The 24,587-nt window shown below is 44.4% G+C and overlaps 1 long non-coding RNA gene across 2 annotated transcripts in view; it reads left to right on the forward strand.

The window, feature by feature from the left end:
- The window catches only part of LOC143676893 (uncharacterized), a 38,715-nt gene that overhangs the window by 6,916 nt on the left and 7,212 nt on the right, over positions 1-24,587 (forward strand). Inside the window, exon 4 of one of the 2 annotated variants that reach the window (XR_013172276.1) lies at positions 23,242-23,342. The exons of the other annotated variant lie outside the window; for it this stretch is intronic. This is a non-coding gene — a long non-coding RNA (uncharacterized LOC143676893). Of the gene's footprint in view, positions 1-23,241; positions 23,343-24,587 lie in introns of those variants that run through there. 2 annotated transcript variants of the gene reach the window in all.

Raw genomic sequence — 24,587 nt, forward strand, 5'->3', positions numbered from 1 at the left:
GCATGGTGTGATGGTCTGTAGCTGTATGTAATGATCAGGTTCTTAAAACCAGCCCGTTCCTGGGTGACCCACTGTAAGTAGGATCATTGGTGAGATGTGACCCACCTCATTCAGGGTGCATTTTAATCCTCATACTGGAGCCCTTTACTAGAGGATAAATACACAAGAGCCCCAGAGAGCCCCAGAAAGAAAAGCCAGGAGTCAGAGGCAGTGAAACCAGAAGAGAAGGCTCAGCAGAGCCATGTGACAGAGAGCTGAGGGTCTCACCAGTAACCAGTCTTGGGGAGAAAGCATCACCTTGCAGTGCCTTGATTTGGACATTTTCATGGCCTCAGGACTCTAAGCTTGTAAAAGTCAACCGTAAAAATTGACTGTAAAAGTCAATGCCACCCAGTTGTGCTGTGCCCAGATTCCTGACCTCCAGAAAATGTAGGTTGCTTTAAGCCGCTAGGTTTTGGTGTAAATTTTTTGTAGCAATAGATGTGAAACTACACGGAGGGATGCCTTCCAGAGAAGTTGGGCAAAAAAGATCACATTTCAGTTTTCCAACAACGCATAGCTTGAAAGAAAGAACACTTTAGAAAGGTGAGTCTGACAGTATCATGTGAAATTCAGAAACAAGCTTCTGCAGCCCACACTGGAAGCACTAAGCTCCTGTGGTTAAAACGAGTCTCTCCAGCCTTGTTCGATGCCCTATCTGACGAATGACAAGAGGACTTTCTGCAGTTTTCCTCTCAGTTATAAAGTTAATTATATCTCAGCTCTCAGGCCATAGAAGATCATTTTGAAGACTTGGAAATGTCAAATAGAATCTTTCAAGACATACGAGTTGTCTCATGCATAGATGCTTTGATCGCAAAAAAAAAGAAAAGAAGTTGTGCTATTTAACCTCAGGAGATGTTTAGATTCAGTTTGAACCAGCAATCATTAGTGCCACAGCGGGAAAGGTACCTAATTTTAATTAGATAATTACTGCTTAGGAATAGGGGCAACTTGCTGGTGAAGTTTCCAGCTTTTCCGGACCTTCTGGAAACGAGCAACACCATCCTTATCAAATCCCCATGGCCAAAACCATCATGATGGAAAGGCAATGCTAATTTAATTTGAAGGGAAACATTTTCAACCCTCAAGAGACTATCTGGGTTGATAACGGGCTCTGTTTCAGGAAGACAGTTTGTTTCCTTGTTGCCTTCCTTCAATCCTATGGAGGTCAGCTCCTTTTCAAAGAAGAGAGCGGTTGAGCTGCTTCTGTGTGTATGAGAAATTTGCATGCTGCCACACAAGGGATTTGTTTTTCTGAGTAAAGTAAAAAATAAAATGATACGAAGTTCTGCTTCCTAAAGAAAGTCTAAAACTGAAGTGAGGGCTCAGCCACGTTGGACTGCTGTCATCCACAGGCTGTCTCTTAATCCAGGAGACAGAGAAGGAGGCCGAAAGGCAGGACAGAACATTTTCACATCGCCAGTCCTCGGTTTCTAAAATTAGCTCAGGGACTTAGCAGTTCAACATAGCGCAGCTGACTCTGTCACTATTAGCCACCACATTTGCCTGCCTTTATTTTTCTCCGATTTATCAATCTGTCAACATTGCTTCCTTTCTCCAGATGAATGGTTGGTACAGACATTAGCACTTGCAATAGCTTTGAATATTTATGCATGGACATCAGATTTCAAGTGAAAATGAGAATGAGATTGCACACATGTGTATGCACACACACACACACACACAGATCTTCAATGTGAAAGTGTGAAGGTGTGTTTGGGGGGGCGAGAAATTTTCATTTACACTGACAGCAGTAAGAAAGCTGCTGAAATTAAGATTTTTGGCCCCAGCAAAATTTGATATTAATTTTTTTTGGCAAGAAATACATCTTTGGGGATACTAAGAAAACAGGAAGATAGCCACAGAAAGCGCTAATACTTCCATTGCTTTGGAAGCCTCCTCTGAGGGGTGGACAGATACGGAACATCCCAGCATTGGAGGTGGGGAGGGGCTGCAGAGGCTAAGAAGTTATGCCCCCCGCTCAGTGTGGAGCGAAGCAATGTCCTAAGTTACCAACGTGAGTGAGGCCTCGGGGAGACTACTTGCAGTGACAGTCAGCGTTTATTCTCTCTGTCTCTCTCTGTCTCTCTGTCTCCCTCTCTCTCTCTCTCTCTCTCTCTCTCTCTCTCGTGTAAACTACCCAAATTGTGTCTGGGGGAAGAGCAGAGGGAAAAATGTGGGTGACAGGCGAGGATGTAAATAGACTTGTTGAAAAATCACTTTGCCTTAGTTTTAAAGCCTTCTTAGCTCTAGTATCATTCAGATTTTTAGAACGCAGTGTGCAACCAAAAAGCAGCTCTGTAGGGAATCTTTCTTTAGCAATAGTTGCTAAGGGAAAGTTCAATATACATGAAGAATAAAGAAAGCTATAGCTTCAAGGGCAGTTGGTAGAAGGGCTTATGCAAAATGAAACAAAACTTCCCAGCCCATCCCTCAGTAATGGTTTAACACAAACCAAGGCCACCACATTAATTTTATTTATTTGCCTTTTCTCCTGAGAGACTTGTAAAAGTAAGATCTGTCCATTAATTGGGATAAACTTAAGTCTTTGTTTTGAGATGTTGCAAGTGGTTCCTTATGGGTTGGTTGTTGAATTAGGGGTAGGGGCTGTTCCAGCCGGTGTCCCGGCACCGCCCCGAGACCTCAGAACACACCAGACAGCAGATGAGCCAGGAGCTCAGTCAGGGGCTTAGGGACAGGAGGAAGCTCCCCCCCCCCCCCAGTGGCAGCTGGCTGGGGACGAAAGTCTGCACTCTGCCCAAAGCCAAGAGAGAAAAAAGGAAAGAGAGAGCACGTGCTCAGAGAAAGGCTTATAAAGTGTAACAGTCTTGTGAGATTTGGTTACAATGGGGACTCAGCACAGTCTCATGAGATTCGGTCACTAGGGGAGGGTGGGTTAGGTTCTTTGACCTTTAACGTGTGTCGGGGTCAGGCAGGCGGCCGGGTGACTTGTCCTCAGAATAGAGGAGGGGTAGGGCGGGGCCCTGGGTCCTTGCAGTCCACCTGCATGGCAGAGCACATTGACCAGACCACATTCATTACCAGCATGAGAGACAACGGACCATTAGGAGGGTCCTCCACAGAGGTCACAACTCCACCAAGTGACGCCACCATGCCAAGAGAGGAATTACACCATTCCACTGATAATTGATAAAACCTGTGATTCTGGTCTTAAATGAGAAGATTCTCTTACAGATTTTTCTGATGTGCTGAATTCTGCCAGGCCAGCAGGGTATGCCATGCAGACCAGTTCACAGGGCTCACAGCCCAAGGCAGGCCAGTGGCACCAACGGTTGCAGTTCAGTGCACACTCAGCCTCGAGACCTATTGTGCACGTAGATTGCTGCAGAAGCCTGTTGCCAGAAGGTATTTGCTACGATGCTAAGGGAGAAAAGGATACAAGCTACATTTCCATTAGTAGACAGATACCACACCTTTTCCCCCTGCAATGGCAGGAGTTTTCTGGAGTCAAATCCACAGTTAGCCTAGGCATAAGCATCCATAGAGTACTCTGCCTTGGGGCATGGGGGTCTGGGTTGGTTACATAGACAACTTTTGGCATTTTGTGCACAACTGTGGCCTAATACTCAAATTTTGGCCCCAATACCCCAGGGACCTAGGACTCCCAAGCAGCATGGCTGCATTGGCCAGGGCCACAGCCAATCAAGCACATGTTTCCCAATTTCCCAATTTCCACAATGCTTGTGGCACAGGCAAAAGCGAGCTCTTTTCATTGCCTTGCTGTGGCTATAGCATTACTGGTCTTTCTAGCTGAATTCATGGTGCCTGCATGGCCCCAGCCATGACTAGTTCAACAAGGGCAGGAGCAGCTGTTTGGGGCCATGAATCGAGGCTGGTAAGGGCAGATACAACCAGAGCATGTGCTGCAGAGATTGTTCATCACCTTTTAATTGCTTTTTTAAAAATCCCATTCATTCTTTCAGTTAACCCACTGCTCTGGGGATGTAAGGCAAATGAAATGTCCATATGACACCATGTCCAGTAGCCCAGACTTAGGTTTGTTGCCCAGAAGAGGGGGTTCCCCTGTAACTGTCCATGTGTGTGGGGACCCCGAAGAACGCACTTAGCTTTTCTAAGCTATGTATTGCAGCTCTGTGGTTACCTTTTCCTACTGGGAGGGTCAGCAACAGTCCAGCGGCCATATCTACAGGTATGAAAGCACACTTTGCACCTCCAGATAAGGGAAGGAGCCTCATATAATTTACCTGCCTCCTGCTGACCGGAACCTGCTCACAATCAGTGGGACTGAGTTAATGAGGAAGCATCCTTGGGTGTCAATGTGAACAGGTGGGGCAGGCATCTTGACTTCTTTCAGTTGTTATTTGGTTATGAGCAACTGGACTTGATGTCCCAGTCTCCATGGTCTGGTACTTGTGGTGTCCTGTTTTTCTATTTGGCATCCTTATATAATGTTGGCTTTAGACTATGACTTTTTGCTGAAGCATTTGCTTTAATATTTCCAGGTAAAGAACCAGTGTTATGGGACAGGCCACAGTGGTTCAGAAGGCAGAGTTCTCACTTGCCATGATGAGGATGCAGGTTCAATTCCCAGTGCCTGCGCATGCAAAAAAAAAAGAATCAATGTTATGGGCAGAGTCATGAAACACAGTTGCCTTTTGTTCGGGAAAGGTAGTCCAGATATCTTCCCACATTTCTTTTCCCCATAAGGGATGGCAGACAACAGTCCATTGCTCTTGTTTACACATGACCATCCACACTGCCAGGCCCCAGTGCCTTGCCCAGTTGTTGGCACAAATAGTTAAGGCATCTCCTGGTTTGTGAACAATGACCATCCAACAGCTCTTAATTCAGCCCACTGGCTGCTCTGCATAGCCCCAGTTTCCCACCATAGGGTGTCCATAACAGGTTGCATGGCTACTGTCATCCAGGGGACAGGTCGCACGTGTGCCGGTCCATCAGTGCACCAGGCAGGCTCAGGTATACTGCCACATCCATCAGTGGGGGACAAAGAGACAGCCACCTTCAGAGGATCAGCAAGGAGCGGCAAGCATTCCACATAGGAAACTGGTCTCAGGATATCAGGCATTTCCACACTTAAGGACCCCCCTCAAAGCCTGAGCCAATGCAATAGCCCATCTGGCTTTGCCAAAAGCAGCCAGCTGGGAGGTACCCCATTCCCAGGGATAGCTTTACCTGATCAAATGGACACAAGCTTTAATGTTTGGGCTGAGTGGGGAATGAAACATTTCCAATACTCCGACAATCCTAACAAAGCCATTAGTTGTTTTGGTATATGCAGCAAGGGAAAACATTGTACCTTATCAGTTACCACAAAATGACTAAATTTTGCCTTTCCCAGACATACAATTCTGAAGAATTTGACAGAGCAGCCAAGGCATTGCAGTCCACCATAATGAATTGTCCATTCCCCGCAGTTAAGAACAAACAGCAATGATCCTGAGGCTTTTTTTAGTTCTGGAAAAGGGTAGCAGTTAATATGACATCATCAACATAATGAAATAGAATCACATTTTTCCATTTAGCTGAATCCTTTGCTACAAGCCCATGAGATGGTCAGACTATGTAAGTAGCATGATGAAAATTCTTTTGTTGTTCTTCCCAGATGAGGGCAAAAATCAGCTGACTGGCCATATTTAAGGGAATACTAAAGAATTGTTAATTCCTTGTAGTAAAGAGGCAATCTTTGGAAATGTTACATGCAAAGGTGGTGTCACTCCATCCTTTGCCTCCCAAATTTCTTTTATCTCTTTTTCACTATCAGATAAAGACTCTACAGGACCCCAAGCCTTTGGATCCTAGTCAGGGAAAGTCAGGATATGTCCTCTCACTCTAGCATACCAGCATGCTAATATTTCTAAACTTTTATCTACAAGGCATAGCTTCTCATTCAATACATTCTCCAAATTGGCTGATTTCACTATCCCAGCTGTCCTGTGAATTTCTCTGTCTTCCTCAAGACAGCCTGCCATAGTTGGCCACACCGCAGACAATAGTTAACCAATTGCAGTGCAGTCAAAGAAGTGGGCAACCCCTATCTGCACCAAGGAAGCATTCCACCCCAGGTTTACCCCCACCGGGTCCCTCTTGCTTTCTATGACTGACAGCTCCTTGGTCTCCAAACTGGCTCGCCAAATATTCCAGCCCAGCCCAACCCCAGGACCAAAGAACATACTAGACAGAAGATTAGCCATAAATTTAATTAGGGACTTATGGACAGGAGGAAGCTCTTCCCCAGTGGTGGCTGGTTGGGAGATGAAAGCCTTCACTTTGCCCAAAGTCAAGAGAGAAAAAAGAAAAGAGAGAGAGAGCATGCCCAGGGAAAGGTTTATAAAGTTTAACAGTCTCATGAGATTTGGTCACAATGGAGTTTCATCAGACTCTCATGAGATCTGGTTACTGGGGGAGTGGGGAGACTGTTACATTCTTTGACCCTTAACATCTCTCCCCGGTCATGTAGGCAGAAGTTTGCAATGACTTGCTCTCAAAATGGAGGAGGGGGTGGGGCCCGGGCCCTTGGTCCTCACAGGGGGGTAGGAGTCACAAAAGAAATACTACTAAGTCAGTTCTTGACAAACTCCCTAGGACATCTGACAAGCCATAGACATCTACTTGTCTGACAATAAAGCATCTATAGTAGGGAAGCAGTGTGCAGAGAATAAGGGTTAAATCATGGAGGTGCTGCTATTAGTTGAATAGCTGTGAGAACACACCCAGCTAATACTACTTATTTCCATTTGTGGCTTTAATTTCATACCTATTTTATTGTTTTATTGTCATGCTTTTCTTGATATAACCCAATAACACTTAGAAAAAAAGAGGTCCATGGAAGATCATATTCAATTCACTGGGGGTGGAGGTAATGGGATGGGGGAGGGAAGCTGCAAAAAAAAGAGAAGCCAACTACATTTTATACAAATCAAACCAACAACCCATTCAAGAGACATCTTCTATTGAGCACTTAACCACCAGCCCAAGACACTGACTAGTCCTTTATTAGCATTGTCATTTCATCTAATATTCATAAAATACAGTGGAAAAAGTGTTCCATTTCACAGATGGGAACACCCAAGTTTGACCAAAGGAAGTGGTGCAATTAGGGATTTGCAGCTGGTGAGTGCGGCACTGAGGTGAGAGCCAGGGTCACAGGCCACACCGACAGGGGCCAAACCTTGGACTGAGGCCACGAGACTTAGAAATCAGTGCAGTTTTGACATTTTAAGAAATGAAATACATTGTATATGATGGGGCCACATCATCAGGATAATATCTCACTGTTTCATTCCAACTAACCTATAGATGAGCCACACCTAGAACTCAGATTCACATCGAAGGTGAACTGGAAGCTGTCCGTGCCCCATTCTCCATTGACATAAATGCTCTTTAGGGCAGAGCTTTCCAAAATTTCACAACATGGAGCAGGACTATTTTTGTGATGAAATTTTCAGCAAAGTAAGAAAAACAGGCATAATAAATTGTACAGAAAAAGGAGTATAAGATTGCCATTCCTTTATTATTATATTCTTCCTGTACTTTTTTTTTTTTATTAACGGAAAGAAAAAAAAAAAGAAATTAACACAACATTTAGAAATCACACCACTCTACACATGCACTCAGTAATTCTTAACATCATCACACAGATGCATGATCATCGTTTCTTAGTACATTTGCATCGGTTTAGAGGAACCAGCAACACAACAGAAAAAGATACAAAATGTTAATATAAAGAAAAGAAATAAAAGTAGTAGTAATAGTAAAAAACAACAACAACAAACAAACCAACAAGCAAACAAAAACAAAAAAACCCTATAGCTCAGATGCAACTCCATTCAGTATTTTAACATGATTACTTTACAATTAGGCATTATTGTGCTGTCCATTTTTGAGTTTTTGTATCTAGTCCTGTTGCACAGTCTGTATCCCTTCAGCTTCAATTACCCATTGTCTTACCCTGTTTCTAACTCCTGCTGAACTCTGTTACCAATGACATATTTCAAGTTTATTCTCGAATGTCCGTTCACATCAGTGGGACCATACAGTATTTGTCCTTTAGTTTTTGGCTGGATTCACTCAGCATAATATTCTCTAGGTCCATCCATGTTATTAAATGGTTCATAAGTTTATCTTGTCTTAAAGCTGCATAATATTCCATCGTATGTATATACCACAGTCTGTTTAGCCACTCTTCTGCTGATGGAGATTTTGGCTGTTTCCATCTCTTTGCAATTGTAAATAACGCTGCTATAAACATTGGTGTGCAAATGTCCGTTTGTGTCTTTGCCCTTAAGTCCTTTGAGTAGATACCTAGCAATGGTTTTGCTGGGTCGTATGGCAATTCTATATTCAGCTTTTTGAGGAACCGCCAAACTGCCTTCCACAGTGGTTGCACCCTTTGACATTCCCACCAACAGTGGATAAGTGTGCCTCTTTCTCCGCATCCTCTCCAGCACTTGTCATTTTCTGTTTTGTTGATAATGGCCATTCTGGTGGGTGTGAGATGATATCTCATTGTGGTTTTGATTTGCATTTCTCTAATGGCCAGGGACATTGAACATCTCTTCATGTGCCTCTTGGCCATCCGTATTTCTTCTTCTGGTAGGTGTCTGTTTAAGTCTTTTTCCCATTTTGTAATTGGGTTGGCTGTCTTTTTGTTGTTGAGTTGAATAATCTCTTTATAAATTCTGGATACTAGACCTTTATCTGATATGTCATTTCCAAATATTGTCTCCCATTGTGTAGGCTGTCTTTCTACTTTCTTGATGAAGTTCTGTGATGCACAAAAGTGTTTAATTTTGAGGAACTCCCATTTATTTATTTCCTTCTTCAGTGTTCTTGCTTTAGGTTTAAGGTCCATAAAACCACCTCCAGTTGTAAGATCCATAAGATATCTCCCAACATTTTCCTCTAACTGTTTTATGGTCTTAGACCTAATGTTTAGATCTTTGATCCATTTTGAGTTAACTTTTGTATAGGGTGTGAGAGATGGGTCTTCTTTCATTCTTTTGCATATGGATATCCAGATTCCTGTACTTTTTGATGGTAAACCATCCTTTTGTTTTTGCATGGGCAGGCTCCAGGAATCAAACCCGGTCTCTGGCATGGCAGGTGAGGATTCTGCCCCTGAGTCACCATTGTGCCACCCGACCATCCTTTTTTTATAGACAGAGTAATCGTGATGGAGGTTTTAAATGTCCATGTTATTGAAATTAAACGTTGCCTATTTTGAACACTTAACGTATTTCCCATAAAGTTTTTTTTTTTTTATTTTTTTTTATTTTTATTTTTTATTAACGGAAAAAAAAAAAAGAAATTAACACAACATTTAGAAATCATACCATTCTACATATGCACTCAGTAATTCTTAACATCATCACATAGATGCATGATCATTGTTTCTTAGTACATTTGCATCGGTTTAGAGGAACTAGCAACACAACAGAAAAAGATATAAAATGTTAATATAAAGAAAAGAAATAAAAGTAGTAGTAATAGTAAAAAACAACAACAACAAACAAACCAACAAGCAAACAAAAACAAAAAAAACCCTATAGCTCAGATGCAGCTTCATTCAGTATTTTAACATGATTACTTTACAATTAGGTATTATTGTGCTGTCCATTTTTGAGTTTTTGTATCTAGTCCTGTTGCACAGTCTGTATCCCTTCAGCTTCAATTACCCATTGTCTTACCCTGTTTCTAACTCCTGCTGAACTCTGTTACCAATGACATATTTCAAGTTTATTCTCGAATGTCCGTTCACATCAGTGGGACCATACCGTATTTGTCCTTTAGTTTTTGGCTGGATTCACTCAGCATAATATTCTCTAGGTCCATCCATGTTATTACATGGTTCATAAGTTTATCTTGTCTTAAAGCTGCATAATATTCCATCGTATGTATATACCACAGTTTGTTTAGCCACTCTTCTGTTGATGGAGATTTTGGCTGTTTCCATCTCTTTGCAATTGTAAATAACGCTGCTATAAACATTGGTGTGCAAATGTCCGTTTGTGTCTTTGCCCTTAAGTCCTTTGAGTAGATACCTAGCAATGGTATTGCTGGGTCGTATGGCAATTCTATATTCAGCTTTTTGAGGAACCGCCAAACTGCCTTCCACAGTGGTTGCACCCTTTGACATTCCCACCAACAGTGGATAAGTGTGCCTCTTTCTCCGCATCCTCTCCAGCACTTGTCATTTTCTGTTTTGTTGATAATGGCCATTCTGGTGGGTGTGAGATGATATCTCATTGTGGTTTTGATTTGCATTACTCTAATGGCCAGGGACATTGAGCATCTCTTCATGTGCCTCTTGGCCATCCGTATTTCTTCTTCTGGTAGGTGTCTGTTTAAGTCTTTTTCCCATTTTGTAATTGGGTTGGCTGTCTTTTTGTTGTTGAGTTGAATAATCTCTTTATAAATTCTGGATACTAGACCTTTATCTGATATGTCGTTTCCAAATATTGTCTCCCATTGTGTAGGCTGTCTTTCTACTTTCTTGATGAAGTTCTCTGATGCACAAAAGTGTTTAATTTTGAGGAGCTCCCATTTATTTATTTCCTTCTTCAGTGTTCTTGCTTTAGGTTTAAGGTCCATAAAACCACCTCCAGTTGTAAGATCCATAAGATATCTCCCAACATTTTCCTCTATCTGTTTTATGGTCTTAGACCTAATGTTTAGATCTTTGATCCATTTTGAGTTAACTTTTGTATAGGGTGTGAGAGATGGGTCTTTTTTCATTCTTTTGCATATGGATATCCAGTTCTCTAGGCACCATTTATTGAAGAGACTGCTCTGTCCCAGGTGAGTTGGCTTGACTGCCTTATCAAAGATCAAATGTCCATAGATGAGAGGGTCTATATCTGAGCACTCTATTCGATTCCATTGGTCGATATATCTATCTTTATGCCAATACCATGCTGTTTTGACCACTGTGGCTTCATAGTATGCCTTAAAGTCAGGCAGCGCGAGACCTCCAGCTTCGTTTTTTTTCCTCAAGATGTTTTTAGCAATTCGGGGCACCCTGCCCTTCCAGATAAATTTGCTTATTGGTTTTTCTATTTCTGAAAAATAAGTTGTTGGGATTTTGATTGGTATTGCATTGAATCTGTAGATGAGTTTAGGTAGGATTGACATCTTAACTATATTTAGTCTTCCAATCCATGAACACGGTATGCCCTTCCATCTATTTAGGTCTTCTGTGATTTCTTTTAACAGTTTTTTGTAGTTTTCTTTATATAGGTTTTTTGTCTCTTTGGTTAAATTTATTCCTAGGTATTTTATTCTTTTAGTTGCGATTGTAAATGGGATTCGTTTCTTGATTTCTGCCTCAGCTTGTTCATTACTAGTGTATAGAAAAGCTACAGATTTTTGAATGTTGATCTTGTAGCCTGCTACTTTGCTGTACTCATTTATTAGCTCTATTAATTTTGTTGTGGATTTTTCTGGGTTTTCTACATATAGTATCATATCGTCTGCAAACAGTGATAGTTTTACTTCTTCCTTTCCTATTTTGATGCCTTGTATTTCTTTTTCTTGCCTAATTGCTCTGGCTAGAACTTCCAACACAATGTTGAATAATAGTGGTGATAGTGGACATCCTTGTCTTGTTCCTGATCTTAGGGGGAAAGTTTTCAATTTTTCCCCATTGAGGATGATATTAGCTGTGGGTTTTTCATATATTCCCTCTATCATTTTAAGGAAGTTCCCTTGTATTCCTATCTTTTGAAGTGTTTTCAGCAGGAAAGGATGTTGAATCTTGTCAAATGCCTTCTCTGCATCAATTGAGATGATCATGTGATTTTTCTGCTTTGATTTGTTGATATGGTGTATTACATTAATTGATTTTCTTATGTTGAACCATCCTTGCATTCCTGGGATGAATCCTACTTGGTCATGATGTATAATTCTTTTAATGTGTTGTTGGATACGATTTGCTAGAATTTTATTGAGGATTTTTGCATCTGTATTCATTAGAGAGATTGGTCTGTAGTTTTCTTTTTTTGTAATATCTTTGCCTGGTTTTGGTATGAGGGTGATGTTGGCTTCATAGAATGAATTAGGTAGTTTTCCCTCCACTTCGATTATGTTGAAGAGTTTGAGGAGAGTAGGTACTAATTCTTTCTGGAATGTTTGATAGAATTCACATGTGAAGCCGTCTGGTCCTGGACTTTTCTTTTTAGGGAGCTTTTGAATAACTAATTCAATCTCTTTACTTGTGATTGGTTTGTTGAGGTCATCTATTTCTTCTTGAGTCAAAGTTGGTTGTTCATGTCTTTCCAGGAACCTGTCCATTTCTTCTAAATTGTTGTATTTATTAGCGTAAAGTTGTTCATAGTATCCTGTTATTACCTCCTTTATTTCTGTGAGGTCAGTAGTTATGTCTCCTCTTTCATTTCTAATCTTATTTATTTGCATCCTCTCTCTTCTTCTTTTTGTCAATCTTGCTAAGGGCCCATCAATCTTGTTGATTTTCTCATAGAACCAACTTCTGGTCTTATTGATTTTCTCTATTGTTTTCATGTTTTCAATTTCATTTATTTCTGCTCTCACCTTTGTTATTTCTTTCCTTTTGCTTGCTTTGGGATTAGTTTGCTGTTCTTTCTCCAGTTCTTCCAAGTGGACAGTTAATTCCTGCATTTTTGCCTTTTCTTCTTTTCTGATAAAGGCATTTAGGGCAATAAATTTCCCTCTTAGCACTGCCTTTGCTGCGTCCCATAAGTTTTGATATGTTGTGTCTTCATTTTCATTTGCCTCTAGGTATTTACTAATTTCTCTTGCAATTTCTTCTTTGACCCACTTGTTGTTTAAGAGTGTGTTGTTGAGCCTCCATGTATTTATGAATTTTCTGGCCCTCCGCCTATTATTGATTTCCAACTTCATTCCTTTATGATCCGAGAAAGTGTTGTGTATGATTTCAATATTTTTAAATTTGTTAAGACTTGCTTTGTGACCCAGCATATGGTCTATCTTTGAGAATGATCCATGAGCACTTGAAAAAAAGGTGTATCCTGCTGTTGTGGGATGTAATGTCCTATAAATGTCTGTTAAGTCAAGTTCATTTATAGTAATATTCAGGTTCTCTATTTCTTTATTGATCCTCTGTGTAGATGTTCTGTCCATTGATGAGAGTGGTGAATTGAAGTCTCCAACTATTATGGTATATGTGTCTATTTCCCTCTTCAGTGTTTGCAGTGTATTCCTCACGTATTTTGGGGCATTCTGGTTCGGTGCGTAAATATTTATGATTGTTATGTCTTCTTGCTTAATTGTTCCTTTTAATAGTATATAGTGTCCTTCTTTGTCTCTTTTAACTGTTTTACATTTGAAGTCTAATTTGTTGGATATTAGTATAGCCACTCCTGCTCTTTTCTGGTTGTTGTTTGCATGAAATATCTTTTCCCAACCTTTCACTTTCAACCTATATTTATCTTTGGGTCTAAGATGTGTTTCCTGTAGACAGCATATAGAAGGATCCTGTTTTTTAATCCATTCTGCCAGTCTATGTCTTTTAATTGGGGAATTCAGTCCATTGACATTTAGAGTTATTACTGTTTGGATAATATTTTCCTCTACCATTTTGCCTTTTGTATTATATATATCATATCTGACTTTCCTTCTTTCTACACTTTTCTCCATGTCTCTCTCTTCTGTCTTTTTGTATCTGACTCTAGTGCTTCCTTTAGTATTTCTTGCAGAGCTGGTCTCTTGGTCACAAATTCTCTTAGTGACTTTTTGTCTGAGAATGTTTTAATTTCTCCCTCATTTTTGAAGGACAATTTTGCTGGATATAGGAGTCTTGGCTGGCAGTTTTTCTCTTTTAGTAACTTAAATATATCATCCCACTGTCTTCTAGCTTCCATGGTTTCTGCTGAGAAATCTACACATAGTCTTATTGGGTTTCCCTTGTATGTGACGGATTGTTTTTCTCTCGCTGCCTTCAAGATCCTCTCTTTCTCTTTGACCTCTGACATTCTAACTAGTAAGTGTCTTGGGGAACGCCTATTTGTGTCTAATCTCTTTGGGGTGCGCTGCACTTCTTGGATCTGTAATTTTAGGTCTTTCATAAGAGTTGGGAAATTTTCAGTGATAATTTCTTCCATTAGTTTTTCTCCTCCTTTTCCCTTCTCTTCTCCTTCTGGGATACCCACTACACGTATATTTGTACGGTTCACATTGTCCTTGAGTTCCCTGATACCTTGTTCAAATTTTTCCATTCTTTTCCGGATAGTTTCTGTTTCTTTTTGGAATTCAGATGTTTCATCCTCCAAATCACTAATTCTATCTTCTGTTTCTTTAAATCTGTCATTGTAGGTATCCATTGTTTTTTCCATCTTTTCTACTTTATCTTTCACTTCCATAAGTTCTGTGATTTGTTTTTTCAGTTTTTCTATTTCTTCTTTATGTTCAGCCCATGTCTTCTTCATGTCCTCCCTCAATTTATCGATTTCGTTTTTGAAGAGGTTTTCCATTTCTGTTCGTATACTCAGCATTAGTTGTTTCAGCTCCTGTATCTCATTTGAACTATTGGTTTCTTCGTTTGACTGGGCCATATGTTCAATTTTCTGAGCGTGATCCATTATCTTCTGCTGGCGTCTGGGCATTTAGTCAGATTTCCCCGGGTGTTCGACCCCACAGCTTGAAAGATTTTTCTGCGCAATCTCTGGGTTCTGTTCTTCCTATCCTGCCCAGTAGGTGGCGCTCGTGGCACACGCCTGTCTGTGGGTTCCACCAGCGAAAGTTGCTGTGGGTCCCTCAACTCTGGAAAACTCTCGCCGTAGGGGAGGTTCGGCAACCTAAGCGTCTTGGAAGAATGCCAGCCGGCCCGGGGTTCCAAACGTGGGGAGGGTCGCCGGCCGTCGCAGCACAGGAGAGCGTCCGGCCAAATTAGCCAGTTGGCGCGGGGCACCAAGCGTGGCGGGAGGGCGCCAGCTGTCGCAGCCCGGGAGAGTACACTGTTCCCAGCCGACGGGGGAGTCACGTGTTTGGAAGGGATCCCCCGGTCACTGTTCTCCGCAGTCTGGGGGTTTCCGACCCAACTATCTCAGTTGTTCCGGGGGGCCTCGTGTGGTGGGGGCACCAGACGCCGCGGCCTAAGGGGACCGCCTGTCCAATTCTACCAGCTGGCCCAGGAAGGTGGAAGGGAGGGACTCCGGTCGCTTGTCGTCCCACCCAGGAAAGCCCGTGCCCCTTGGTGATCTCACCGGAGCTGGTTCTCCCAGATAGTCAGCCGTTCCAGGATGGGGTACGCCGTCCCTTTGATCTCCGTCGTGGCTCCGGGAGCTGCTCTGTATTATCTCCACTCCCCCAGTAGCTGTTCTGGAGGAGGAAAGGTGAGGGCGGCAAGGCTGTCGAGGCTGGTGGCGGAGGAGCACGGTGAAGGCGGGGGAAGAGGGCACCGTGGTGGTTGGAGAGCAGCCGGAGCAGGAGGGGGAAGAGAGGGGAGAAGGAGGTCGGGCGGCTCGGCTGCTGCGGGGCTTGGGCGCTGCGCGGCGGGCCGGCGGAGAAAGAGAGGGGAGAAGGAGGTCGGGCGGCTCGGCTGCTGCGGGGCTTGGGCCTCCCATAAAGTTTTATTTTTAAATGGTTCATGTAATCTAAAAGTCTTAGCACCAGTGACTCACAAAGTACATGGTATTCTAAATAACAAGAGTTAGACCCATGGTAGATGACAAAACAGGTCAAAACTCTCCACCCCCCTCTGTATCCACACCACTGTGACTTAGCAACTCTTTCTGGAGGCAAAGATGTTTTCCCTTTCCCTTGCTTCTGGCTGGCGTGGCGACTTGGCCGCACAGTGCGGCAGTGACAATGGAGGGCCACTGCCAGGTCTGAGCCTCCAGGGTCCTGACCACCCCACTTCGTCTCTTGGGACCTGCAACCACCACGTGAGTGAGCTCAGGCTCTCCTGAAGGTGCAGAAACATGGGTGCCCAGATGCCCCATCATCCCGAACCCCCAGAAGCAGAGCTACCCAGCGTACATGAGAGAGCCCGGCAAGACTGGCGGGAGAGCCTGGTTGAGGCCAGCCCAAAATGCCAACCCAGACAACGATGAGCTGAATAAATGGTTGTTTTAAGCCTCTAAGTTTGGGGACAGTTTGCTACCCAGGGATATCTAACTGATAGAACAAGGTCTATAAGCAATGGCTAGAAACTGGAACAGATGTTAAAGACCTTGTCACCCATTAAAGCTCTGACGTGGATCTTGGAGTAATTCCTCAATATATAATTTTACCTAAAATGGAGCTTTGCAATCACCTTTTTAAATCTTATTTTAGAGTTGAAGAAATCTAGGTACATGACTATGAATTATGCAAGCTCACAGGTCTAATTGTGAAAGATATGTGTCGAGAAACCAAGGTCAATAGAACTATTTCTAATGACACCCAAATTACTGGCATTTGCCCATCTGCTAGGCACAAAGCGCTGCTTTGATGGGACTGAGGGTGGCACTGTAAGTACTCCTGTTGATAAATCAGATTATAACCTAGGAGATGTTTTCTGATGATCCAATTAAAAGAACTGAGATCCCATGGCTTCATAGGCCATGCTGTCCGCCTTTTGTTAGAAATATTTTCAGAGCACTTGTTCAGGAGTTGGGAGAACTAAATTCAGGAAACATCGTCCTAGTTTTTGTCCCTTGGACGAATGCCTTTTGAGCACTGAGCTGAGATTCCCACCCGTGAGGCAAAGCAGCAGGACTTGGTGAACTTTCAGGACCTCACCATTCCAATAACATCTCAAGCCCTTAATCCGTGGCTTTAAATGCTCGGAAATGAGACCCACAAGGTAGGTGCCTCTCTGGTGACTGAGGGCCTGGGATCTCCTTTAGCAGAGCCGAGTCTGCTGCCTTCCCAAAAGCCAAGCAAAAGAAATCTCAGTTTACAGGTGTTACGGTTCTGGGTTATCATAAATGACTCACACAGAAGTAAGACTTCTAGGCCTTTCTAAGGTTGCTTTTGTGTACACGAAAATCGTGCTTTTCCATGATCATTAAGTGCCCTCTGTGACTAGAGTTCAGGAGGACTCAGGGATCCTTATGAAAATGCAGCCAGGCGCATGGCCGCCTCTGCTGTGATGTTTATCACTGGTGGAGCCACGTGATGGCAGAGCCCCATAAACCCCGAAGGGATGCCCTCCCCTTCACTCACCAGCCACTTCTTATTGCAAACATCTGCTTGGAAACGAAAAAGCATTTTCTCTTTCTGTGGGACAACGTTGGCTCTCAAAGTACTTTTCTCATTTTTTTTAACAAATGTTTAAGTTTAATCAAATCTCTAATTCCAAACATGAACCAGTCTTGCATTCGGAATCATTAGCTCATAAGACACAGGCATCTAGAATAGCATAAAAGAAATCCAACTCAAGATCCAAAAATAAAGAAAAAACAAAAGGTGGCGTGTGTGGCTCCTAAGACTTCAGTTTACTCTTGTGCTATTTCCGTCGCCCCCACTGTGCCCCCCATCCCGGGACCAGCTGGTTTCTGCCCAGCAGCGTCTCCAAAGCAGTGGCCCACTCAGCCAGTGGAGAAGTGTTCCTTCGTTCTGACGGGAGCTCCTTCCAAATAACCCAGTGACACTGCATCAGCACCCAGGTAAGGGAGGCAAACGAGCGTCGGGCAAACTTTATTAGCACACCTTATTACAAAGTAACCTGGGTGTACACTTTTTTTGGAGGAGCAAATGATGAACCCCAAAACATACTGTATTTTTACTTACTAACGTGCACTTGTAAAATGCATGGCATGCTGTTTTACAGGCAGTAGCATATAAAATACCTTTTCCAGATGTGGATTCATAATTCTCCAAAGACTATAATAGTTATCATAAGATTTATGGAGGATAATTTATTAATCACATTTTTTTCTCTTAGAGATCTGTTTAGTAAGATGAAAGAGAAGCTTAAAATGTCATTTTTACCAAAAGTAGATGGTGTAATATCAAGTTACTCCTTTTGTTCAAATTATTTTTAATGACTTTATTTGTTTTATTGCCTCCACAAGTCAGTACCGACTTGGTAATGAACTATTCAGGAAATCTCTTAAGATTCTTAAAGTAAAATAGCGTGGAGCTATTTTAAAAACTAAATGAACTGAACTGTGTGAGTTGATTAGTGTTGGTTTATGCAAGTGACATGCGAGCTACCGAAGCTTATTTTTTATAAGATTTGGAGACGAGTCTTGTGAAAACTGCCGCTCCCCAACCATGCATGCAGCTTCCTCAGTGGAGCCTCAGGAGCACATGTGCGTGTGAAGTGCTACAAGTCACACGTTGTTAAATAAAGTACACATTTCAAACATGTATCCCTTTAATCTGGTTTAGATTATAAAAATGCAGCTGTGCTAAATTCATTTTGAGTACCTGAGTCACATGATGAGTAAAAAAATTCAAACGACCCTCTGTCTCATTATCACTTTATTCATAGTGAATTTTGCCTGAAGCTTAGCACTGCCAGAGAAAAAAGATCCTTCTACCCTTCCAGGGACTCGCCAGTGCTGCGATAACTTGTCCTCTCGCACCCCTTCGCTTCTTTTCATCCCCATTGCCCAGGTCAGCCCTCCAGGCCTCCCGCTCAGGCTCCTGGAACAGCTGTCAGGATTTCCTTGAGGCTAATACAGGAATGCTAACCCTTCACAGAGTTATTGCAAGGGTTAAAATAAAACAATGCACGAAAGAAGGCTCCAGCCTGGATAGTAGTCAGGAGATACTGTAATTATCATGTATACAGATGTGTAAGGGGTTCATTTCAATTCTGAAAGGACAAGATAGTCAAGTAGTACATTGTGACATATTTAAACATAAAAGGTATAAAATCATTAGTAACCAGAAACAGAAACATACTGAGTAACTACCAATGTTTACAGGGTCACTCAAATACGTGAGAGGGAACCTATGTCCCCAAGAATTTATAATCTGCAGTGGAGCTCTCACATGAGTCTTGAAAATTTCAGTGACATTTTAAATCAGTGGAGATGCGAGGCCACGCCAGATGCACCCTGGGCTGTAAGTGGCCATGTCCAGCTGTGGGGCGTGCACAGTGACCTCTGGAGGTTACAAAAAGGTTGAGAATGAATTGCTGGACCGTGACAGCTTCCTGCATGGGAGGTTGAGTGGCCTATGGAGGATGGGGGTCCAAGAGAGGGAAACCCAGGAGCTTCTGGTATTAAATCAACCCGGAACCAGGTGCTGCTGGGTGCCCTGGGAAGAACGAAGGGCCTGAGGAACTGAGAACCGGCCTCCAGGCAGAGACACGGGCTTCCACCCTCTGGACTCCGAGGGAAGGCGACTGGTATCAGCATCAGCCCCAGAGGAAAAGAAGCCCTGCTCTGAGAAAGACGTGTCCCCATGGGAAACTCGGCTACAGCCCCAGCCATGGCCGTGCCCCCCACCCCGGGGGGGAGACTGCACGAGGGAGCCCCACATCTCACAGGGGCCTCCTTGCAACCATCTCTGCCTCCCAGAAGATCTCTCGTCACACATCTGCCTACCCCCCAAGACTGTGAGCTCCGTAAGGACAGGAGTTCTTTTCTTTCTGCTTCTTTGACATCCAGGAGAGAATTGGTCAGCAGTGAATGTCCACTGAATGGCCTACTCTTGGCCGAAGGGCCAGTGGTGGGGCAGTTGTCACACAGAGGGCATTGGCAAGATTCTCACCTGCCATATGAAAAACACAGAAGACAAGGGAAGAAGGCTATCTAATGGCCAACTTGGACCCTGAATAGAAGCATCCCCCACGCCTCCTTGGCTAGTTCAAGGCGGCAACATGAAAACGTACTCTCCACAGATGCTTTTTACTGGTCGGCAACTGGCCCCAAGTCCTGCAGCCACCATCAAACCAGACCCTTTGGGATCCTTCTCAACCAGAGGAGGGAACAGACAGGACACAGTCATGAGCTGGAGACTCACCCAGGGACCCTGCGACTGAGAATGCACAGAGGACCAAGCTCTGCCAAGTCCTTGCAGCCCACATGGCAGGAAATAAAGCAGCATCCCTGCGATGTGGGAAATACATGCTCCTGCTGGGTCAGCTGTCACCAATCTGGACAGAAAATGAGTGCTCTGTCCACTGGAACTAAGAGACCTCCCCGCTGCAGCATGGGGACATGCGCCCCAGGTCTGTTCTACTTACCTGGAAGCACATCCAAAGTCTAGGGAAGATACCCCAGAAGGGACCTGCAAGTCCCTTCTATTTCCCTAGTAAATGCTTCCTGTCTGACACTGGGAACACAAAAGAAAGGTCAACAGGCCTAGAAAACAGCAAGGTGGCAGGAAAGAAGGACTCGTCCAATTCCAGGACCACCTCCACGGCCCGGACAGTGTGCATTGTGGAAGCTCAGAGACAGCAAAGAGCGGTTAGAGCTCACGGAGGAGGTGCCAGGCCAGTCTTTTCAGTAAGGTTGTCAAGGGGGAGACCCAAGGCACGCAAGGCTAGGACCCGTCACGTGGTCCTCGGAGGACCGGTGGATGCATTTGCACTCAACAGAGTGTGTCCATAGAGAATGAATGGCCACCTGGAAACGCACCCCCCCAGGAAAACCAGGGCTCACACACAGGTGGCAGGTCATTTGTCTGAGGCAGAATCCTAAGTGCTTTCTATATCGTTTGCTGGCTCCTCACCACTACTCTAGGCGGATGTGGAAATAGCATCCCATTTTACAAGTGGAAGCCCTGCAGGTGTGGACAGCACGCTGGTAGGGAAGTTGAAAACTTTGTCTTTTATCTTCTAATCGGAAAGGTTTCCGGTGGCCCAGAACATATGAAAAAGGCTGAGTCTCAGCTCATCTCTGTGAAATCTAGACACTCTAACGTTTGAGCGAATGCGTGGCATGTTACTCATTAGTCTGCAGATAACCCAAGTGAGCATTCAATTTGCAGTTTCAAGCACAAAAATCAGAGCGAGGCAGGGGCTCACAGGCATCCTTCCGCCACCTGTGAGGGAGTGTGATGGGATGCTGGGCGCTTCACTCCTTCCAAAGGCCGGGAGAGGACGGCAGGACAACCACCAGCCTTCCTGTGTCGCCCGCTGGGCGCTGGCCGAGGTGCCTTCCCAAGGCCACGTCGCACGCTCCAAAGGACCAAAGCCGAGGGGCTTTGGCATCTGGGACTTGGTTGCTCCAGCCACGGCCGCTGAGGGCCACCTCCCCCGACTCGCGGCGCCCGCCCCATCCTCTGCTGGGGCCCCGCACTCCCGAGCTGCGGTGCTGGGCGGCATCTCCGAGGCCAGCCGTGTGCCACGATCCTTCGGCCCCGGATGGGCGCTCCGGTCCCAGGCCTGTGCAGCAGCCGAGCAAGGCCAAGAGCTCGCGCGGGGTGACAATGGTTACATCTCATCGATCTGTGAGGCACTAACAGGTGGCGCAAACCCACCATGAATTGCAGCCTCCAGCAAAGCGGCGCCCAAGGTGTCCCGGTGCAGGCCCAGACGAGTGCGAGCGCGTCCCGGCCTCCAGGTCCCCCCCCCAGCTCTGGGGAGGCCCCTGGAAGGTCAGGGCTGACCATCTCCACAGCCCAGCCCTTGGACTGCTAAGGAAAAAGGGAAAGTACACTGGCTTAATAACGGTTACTGTCTACAATACAAAGCATTTAAATCCATCTTGGGAGGCACAGCAATTTCTAAACATAATTCAAGGGGGAAAAGATCACATGGCTCTTGATGACACAAAACTAAAAGTCTTCAACTTTGATCCCCTTGAAGCAGAGAAATGCACTCTGTGGAGCCTGGAGAACACCCTCCAATGGTCTAATTAACTCGTTTTCACATGTAATTAAATGTGCACAGGAGGCCAGGCCACGGGGGCTCAGCAGGCAGAGCCATTCCAGATACCCGGGTTTGATTCCCAGTGCCTGCCCATGTTTAAAAAATAAAAAATGTGCACAGGGCACAAGCCCTCTTCTCCCCAGGGAAGGAAAACCCTCCTCGGGCATTGGGGCCGAATAGACTCCCTGGCCAGCATGTCCACCGATGCCCTCATTCACAGCAAGTTTTCCAAGGGCCTGTTCTATGCCTAAAAGACACTGCTAGATAACAGGTGAGAGGATGAGATGCCCACCAGAGAGAGGCAGACTGATGAGACATAACCATTGTCACTTGGTAATGTCCCATAGGCATGGCAGCGTTCCAGGTGTGGAAGTGCGTGCCTACTGCAGGCAACGCTGCTGCCTTCACCTGGCCTGGAGCCCCTTAGGCCAAGGCTCGGGGGTCACGACTCTGCTCCCTCAGTGGTGCCACGGAGTGACCAGCAAATCCTTCCTTAGAGATTGCCCCATTCACCCCTGAGCCTACGAATGATCTTTCTGGCCCTTTCTGGGCACCTGAGTGTGGCCACCACCCAGTCCCAAACCCATCCCCTCAGGGGGCAGGTCCTGACGCTCAGATGCCTTAAAGCTTGGTGCCCACTTGTTCCCACAGCAAAAAGTGAAAGGCAGCCAAGTTTGTCATTCTTCTCTCTTCTTTTTCTCTAGCGACTTGGTCTGTACTATGTGTCGGTTTTGTGGCTTCCCCATATAACAGGACCTGCTGACATGTCCGGAGTGCTTTCCAGGTGACACGCACATGGACCACAGGTTCCAGGATTATCTCACTTCATCCTCAATAATAACCAAACAGTCTGAGTTTTCTCACACACGAGAAAAGCATGACTGGGCACGTTGAGTTAAGCATTTGTCCTGGGCCTGGCCTATGGACTCCGGGCTTGGAGTACCCGGCACTCACCTACTCTGTCAGCCTGACTCCTGCCTCTTAGGCAGTGCAGGGCCGGCTCTGTTGGCTCCTGACTCTGCTCTCCAGTGTGGTCTCCTGCATCCACCGCCACCGCGAAGCCTGGCTCGGTTATGCTTATTATTGATGTCACTGTGATCAACAAAAATAATCACAAACAATTTCATTGTTACTACTGACAATACAAACATGTATTTATACAACATTTGATAGTTTATAAAGCACTTTCACAAACATGTTACTAATTTTTCAATAAGTCTGTGAGGTAGGTACTGTCCCTGTTTTAAAAATGGGACACTGAGGCCCAGAGAGTTGAAATGACTTGTACAAAACACTCAGCTACCCAATGTTAGACAGACCTTGTGCTCACACGACCCCAAAGGCAAGTGTCTCATTAGATGGTGTGCCCCAGTGCCACACCTGCCTCACCTTAGTGCCCGCCCTGAGACTGAGTCACAACCTGAATCCAATTCTCTTGGTTATGGCAGGTTATATCAGTTTCCATTACATTATCAGATATCCGAGTTCCTGAGTTCTTTTGGAAAGACTGTTGCAGCAAGTGGATGATGATGAGTCAAGAAAGCCGAAATACAAATGTAACCAAAATTCTTAGACACTTGGTGAGATGAAGCCTCTTCTAGGGTCCTTAGACTGAGAGCCTCTTGAAGGCAGCAGCCATGACTTTGTACCTCCAGCCTAACCCTGGGCCGGGCACACAGAGGAGGCTCAAGACCTGTGGGATATCAGAAGAATGAATCAATCTATTTACCAACCAACCAACAAATGCTCCTGAGCTCGGAACATTTTTCGGTACCTTTTCCCCCTCATTCTGCTTCTTTCACCCTATTCTTAGCATTTGGAGAAGATGGGAGGAAAGGCAGGGGGCCTTGCCAGGCATGGCGCCAGGTAGGGCGTGTGTGAACGAGCGTCCACTCCCTAGCCCCCTCTGGCTGTTGTGTCTCCTTGTCCCTGGCTGACTCAGGTCCCTACCCCTGCAGACCCCCTCTCAGTCCTCTTGGAGGTGGCCGGAGGTAGTTCTTGTAGCTGCAGAAGGAGGCCATTCACCTCCCAGATTATTCTGGGAGAACTGGGTCCTTTTCATCTGCAACAGGAGCTTCTACCCCTTTGGAGAGTGTTAAGATCCAATTTTATAGAAAGAAGGGCTTCTTTCACCTTTGATTTCTATTTTTGGGAGAAAGAGAAGCAAGACTGAGCTCAATTTTTAACATGGACTGAAAATAGAGTTTTGCCAGGTTTCTCTGTTTTACCCTACCATGCTCAGCCAACCAAGGTAAGAGCAAAACAAGTGGCCTGTGTTCCTAGCGCATTTTTCTGAGACTAGGAGAAAGTCAGCGATTGGAATAATTGAGTGGCTTGGTTCAATTTTACCTGTGCCTCACCCTTGAACAAAAAAAGGCTTTCGTTAAATAAAATCAACTGAGCAGAAAGGATGATGAAGTAAAATTTCTGTCCTATTTAATGAAACAACTTTTTATTAATTGCATATATAAATAATATGAATTGTGATCAATTCAATCTATTTATTAAATCATATGCCATAAGATTCTCTATTAATCAGAAGACAGTTTGCAAGTGTAGATTGGGTCTATAACTGTTTCAGTTAGCTAAAGCTGCCAAAATGCAAATACCAGAAATGGATTGGCTTTTGTACTGGGGATTTACTAAGTTACAATCTACAATTCTAAGGCCATGAAAGTGTTCCAATTGAAGCACCAACAAGAGGATACTGTCACTCAAGAAAGGCTGATGAAGTCCAAGTTTCTCTGTCACACAGGAAGGCACAGGGCAATGTTGGCTGCCCACCCCTCCACGC

Source organism: Tamandua tetradactyla, chromosome 3 (genome assembly GCF_023851605.1).
Source record: "Tamandua tetradactyla isolate mTamTet1 chromosome 3, mTamTet1.pri, whole genome shotgun sequence".
Lineage (NCBI taxonomy): Eukaryota > Metazoa > Chordata > Mammalia > Pilosa > Myrmecophagidae > Tamandua > Tamandua tetradactyla.